This window comes from Lipotes vexillifer, unplaced genomic scaffold, assembly GCF_000442215.2.
Source record: "Lipotes vexillifer unplaced genomic scaffold, Lipotes_vexillifer_v1.1 scaffold1691, whole genome shotgun sequence".
Classification (NCBI taxonomy): domain Eukaryota; kingdom Metazoa; phylum Chordata; class Mammalia; order Artiodactyla; family Lipotidae; genus Lipotes; species Lipotes vexillifer.
In genome coordinates this window covers 3463079-3468481 of record NW_006789046.1, presented here as the reverse complement: position 1 = coordinate 3468481, position 5403 = coordinate 3463079, and the positions used below count along the sequence as shown (strand labels likewise).

General features: G+C 58.3%; 1 non-coding gene across 1 annotated transcript; it reads left to right on the top strand.

Moving 5' to 3' along the window:
- Positions 1–4828: 4828 nt before the first annotated feature.
- Positions 4829–4901, top strand: TRNAG-UCC (transfer RNA glycine (anticodon UCC)). The gene has a single exon. It is a non-coding gene; the product is annotated as a tRNA-Gly (tRNA).
- Positions 4902–5403: the final 502 nt, after the last annotated feature.

Sequence of the window (5403 nt, the reverse complement as noted above, 5' to 3'; positions counted from 1 at the left end):
GGAGTCCTCTTCACTGCCTTTCGGTGCTGTCTGCCCCAGCCAGCCACCCACCCGCTGTCCCCAGCTGCCCACGGCCGGCTGTCGTTGACCGTGGGTTGGAGGCTCCTCAGGGTCAGTCCTCAGTGACCCCTTCCATCCAGGGCCAGCCCTGAGCCGAGTCTGGTGTCCTGGGCCAGCTCTACTGTCAGGGCTGTGGCACGAGGACCAGAACACACCGGCCTGGGGCTCCCTCCTGGGCAGGCCTGCGTCCTCCCCAGGGGCTGCTGGGCCCTTTGGGAGGCCTTGGTCAGGAGGGAGTAGGTGCCAGTTGCCAGGGGGACCAGCAGCCTGGGTGTTTGGTTTAGAGAATGAGAGCAGGAGGAATTTGTATTGAATTGGTATTGTGCTTGGAACCAAGGCACTGGCCGGTGGGTGGAGGGAGGGTCTGCAGGCAGCTGCTAGGGGGCGCTCCGCTGGCTCCGAGGGCGGGCCGGCAGTGGGCCTGGTTCCAAGCACACCCTGTCTGCTCCACTGCTCAGAGGCCAGACTGGCTGCACCTCTGCTTTCCTTGCATGGCGGGTACCCGGTGGAAATGGATCATCTGACATCACCGTCAGGAGCCCGCACAGGTGGCCTGGGTGAGGCCAGTGCTGGCAGATGCACCAGCTCTGGGGGCTCTGAGACAGGAATGTCACACCAAGGGGACCTGTGTGAGGCCAGATCACCCCAACCCTCCCCATCACCATCATCACTGCAAGAAAAGGGAGGGACACAGAGAGCTCCAGCATGACACTGGCTGGGTCCTGAGCTAGGGGGTTGGGGACGGACAGGGCCTGGGGTGATGAGTTCCACAGCCATCACCCCGGGCTCTGTTCCTTCTCTGGGTCCCAGTGAGATCCAGACCTGGCCCTGAAGGTCAGATCTGGTCAGCTTCTCGCTGTGGCTGGGCAGTGTCCCAAGGGAGCCCCGTACATTCCCTACAGCTGGCACTAAGGGCAGGCCCTGACGTCAGCCTGCAGCTGTGGGACAGGGGCTGACTCTCTGGGCTGGTCCCTCTGAGCCTGGGTGGACAGGCAGATGTCCCAGTGCCCAGCTTGTTGCTTGCCCCTGACCCTCCAGAGTCACCAGGCACTGTGTGCAAAGCCAGTCTCCTTCCTCTGACTGTGCAGAGACGCAGGGTCGGAGGAGGAGGGCATCCTCGTCTGGTGAAGGACAGGGGTTATAACAGGAGTTATAGGAAGGGGCTGAAACTCAGACCTGGGGAGGGGAGAGGGCCTCTGGAAAGAGGCACACTGAGCTAGGGCCAGGAGGGGAGGCTGGGGCCCAGTAAAGTGGGGAGGGGGAGCTGTGAGGAACAGGGGACGGAAGTGCAGGTCAGGGGCCTGGCTCAGGATGCCTGATCAGAGCTCCAGAGCTCCCCACACCCTTCCCGGCTGCCAGTACAGGTCACTGGCCATGTACGTGTGTGTGTGTGTGTGTGTGTGTGTGTGTGTGTGTGTGTGTGTGTGTGGGTGTGTTGGGAACTCCAGGGGGTATGGGAGGGTGCTATACATGTGAAAACAGTTATGTGAGTAGGGACCATGTATTGGGGGTGTAGGCTGTGCTGTTTGCAAGGCGGTTTTGTGGAGTGAGGTCCTGAGGTTTGAGGACTGAATCGGAGCCTCCGTTTTCCCCAAAGGCCAGTGGGCAGAAGCTTCCGGCTTCCGAGGCTGTGTCTGCACACCCACCTTGGCCAGGGGCCCAGGCAGGGCAGGCGCCCCCAGAAGGCAGAGGCGCTGAGTGGTCACTCTGCACCCCCTCCCCCAGGCGCCCTGGCCCTGGCAGGGGTCAGCACCTACATGAGCTACTCACACCTGGCCTTTGCTGAGATGGCCCGCCAGGACGGCCCCTGGCACGTGCAGGACATCCGCATCAGCTTTGGCTGGTCTGTGGCCCTGGCCTGGGGCTCCTGTCCCTCAGAGGCACTCAGCGGCATCCTCCTGGTCACAGAGGCCCGAGCCCCAGCCTGAGCTGGCAGCCGGGCGCCCCCCACTCTGTGGGCATCTGAGTCCCAGGCAGGCAGGTCATGGCAGAGGGGCTCGGTTTCCCTGTGCATCTCCTGAGATTGGGTGGTCAGAGCCCGGCCCTGAGAGGCCCCGGGAAGGAGGCTGGGAGCTCGGTTCTGAAGGCCTGGCTGGAGTCCTGGCTGGGAGGGGCGGCCTTGGGGTGAGCAGGGAGCTGAGAGCAGAGCTGAGAATCCAGACTTCTCTTGCTTGATGTTTGGGGGGGGCTCCTCTGCTCTGTTGTTTCTTTAGGGCCTAAGTGGTTTAGCCTCCTCTTAGAGGTGAGAAAGGTTGAGTCCCAGAAAGAAGCAGCAGCGAAGGGCCGAGGGCCGGCTTGTGGTGGTCGCGTGAGGGTGCTGCAGGCTCCTGGGTGGTCAGCGGGTCTCCTGGCCTCTTGAGGCCGTGGCTTGCGCTCGCCGCTCCCTGTCAGTCCTGGTGTGCCACAGCTGCCCCCATTCCTAGGTACCTGAGTCAGGCGGAAAAGCTACCCCGGTCCTCAGGAGGGGGCAGTTCGAGAGAGAAGCAGGTATCCGGCAGACATCCCCTGTGCCAGGCGCCGTGCTGAGCGCTGCCCGCTCATCCACTCTGCTCGTCCAGTCTCCCAATCACCCTTCACAGCAGTTACCATTCACCCATTTTACGGAAGGGAGACTTAGGTCTAGATCACCCCAGAGCAGATGGCAGAGCCCGTGCCCACGCAGGCCTCTATTCTGTCCTCGCCCCTCCCCTCCCCAGGGCAGGCGTTGCTGGGGAGGGGACTGAGGACTGGGGGAGCCCCTCGGATGTGCAGGTGCAGGGGGAGCTGAGGGGGCTGGACATGCCTTTGTTCCCCCTGTTTTCAGGGCTTTGTCCCTGTCCTTTGCCGCTGCTCCTTCTGAGGGGCCGGTGCTCCAGGACCCGATCCTGGTCTGCAGCTCCCTGGGGAATGTCTGTGATTGCCAGGGCCGTGTGGGCCCCTGAACAAGCAGGTGTGGAAGTCCTATGGGGCGGGGGAGCCATGCCAGGGTGGAGAGGGAGGGGCTTCTCAGCCAGGAGGGGCAGGGGCCACCCAGGGTGGCAGAGGCCAGAGCCTGGAGTTCTGACTGCAGGCTCATTGAATGGAGGCAGACCCAGGCCTGGTGCTCCTCTGAGGCCAGACAGACAGGAAGGGGGCGGCCAGCCCACGCCGGTCATCGTGGTCTAGGGAGGCTGAGCCTCCTCTCCTCCCGTGCTGGGCAGTACCTGAAGCCCTCCTTTGCCTTTGTCTCAGGTTCAGGGCCCTCCTGAGTCTGGGGTGTGTGCTGGGGCGTCCATAGCGGCCTCTCTTGTGCCTCGGTCTTCCCCCTCCCCCTGTCTCCCTTTATTGCTTGGGAAGTTACAGGAAGCTCTGGGGGCATCAAGGGAGTCCCACTGAGGGACAAAGAGCTTGGGGGTTAAGTGGGAGCCTCCCTTCCTACTGGTGTTTTAAGCATTTAACATTGTGCCAATTTGTCCTTAAAGAAATCAGCTCATTCTGTGTGCAGTTAAACCTTTACTCTCTTAAAACTTTTCAGAATAGACAATACATGCCTATGGCTTACAAACAGTGCAGGGAAACCCTGTTACCAGCGGTGTGTGTGTGTGTGTGTGTGTGTGTGTGTGTGTGTGTGTCCATCCAGAGACATCCTATGTGTCTGTCTGTCTATCCATCCAGAGAGAGACATCCTGTGTGTGGTCTGTGTGTCCGTCCATCCAGAGTCGTCTTCGGCAGACGCAATGAGCTCCTTCTTATTTCTGGTCAGCACAGGCAGGGATGACTCCTGGGGCCTCACGTTGGATCCAGGGTCTGGCTTTGTGGGCAGGTCCTCTCAGCTTGGGAGGCTCTTACCTGACCTCTCCCTCCTCACACAGGGCTTCTCGTGTGGGTTTGCTGGGGGTCGGGGTGTGGGAGAATTTAACCCTGGGCCTCTCTGACTGCAGACAGGCTGGGGCTCCAGGCATGGACACTGGAACAGACACACATGGGTGGCCCTGGGATCCTAGAACTCACTGAGGGAGTGTGGAGAGAAGGGGCACTTGCCCCTCCCCTGCTTCTAGAACAGACCTGTCCATGACTCAGTGAGGCCAGCCCAGGCAAGCCTCAGTCTCTGACTGGCCAAAGTCCACAGTGGGTGTTTCACGTTCGCTCTAGCTCCTAGCCCAGGTCTTTTTTTTTTTTTTAATTAATTAATTAATTATTGTCTGTGTTGGGTCTTTGTTGCTGCACGCAGGCTTTCTCTAGTTGTGGCGAGCGGGAGCTACTCTTCGTTGTGGTGCGCGGGCTTCTCATTGCGGTGGCTTTTGTTGCGGAGCACGGGCTCTAGGCGTGCGGGCTTCAGTAGTTGTGACTCGCTGGCTCTAGAGCACAGGCTCAGTAGTTGTGGCGCATGGGCTTAGTTGCTCCGTGGCATGTGGGATCTTCCCAGACAAGGGCTCGAACCCGTGTTCCCTGCATTGGCAGGCAGGGTCTTGACTGCAACTTCCTGAGTAGCTCCAAGAACTCCCATAACTGCTCAGCTAAGCCTCTCCCTAATTCCTGGACCACAGAAACTATGAGAAGTAATGAAGGATTATTGCTGTTTGGGGGTAGTCTGTTACCAAGCAATGGATAACGACTACAGTACATATTTTGCAGGGCAGGGCAGGAGACACTGCAGAGGTTTAGAGTTGCTGGCTTTCTTCTGATTCTCTGTATTATTGTCACCCCTCAAGCACAGGAGAGTGGTTCTGGGGCCCTGGGGAACCCCAGGAGCTGCATCTCCCAGAGTATACATAGATCTAGATTCTTCTAAGGGAAGGAGGCAGGGACTTCCCTGGTGGTCCAGTGGTTAAGACTCTGCACTTCCACTGCAGAGGGCCTGGGTTCGATCCCTGGTCAGGGAACTAAGATCCCACGTGCCGTGCAGTGTGGCAAAATGATATAAATAAATAAATAAATAAATAAATAATTTTTTTAAAATGAGGGACGCAAAGAAGGAGGGTCCTCAGCTTCAGGCCTCTTTGGCCCGCCAGATGCCTTCTCTCCTCGTGCCACTCACATTCACCATCATGCCTCCAGCCCAGGCCCTCTCCTGAGCACCATGCCTACGCTTCCGACCACTTCTAACTACTTGTGCACCAGGGCTGAAACAACACTCTTAAACTGAAGTCACCCTCTACCCTCACAGAGCTAGTCCTCCTCCTATGATTCCTACTAAGGGCTTTCTACAGCACTGATGTGATGGCCTGTCTCCCCTATTTTAAAAAATCTGCACACATTCACAGATTCATATATGTACATACATATGTATATATCCAGAATGAAATATGCAAAAATGTTAACAGTGGTTATTCTTAGGTGGTTTTTAAATATATATTTTTTCCAGGTCTTCTTGCTAACTTCAGC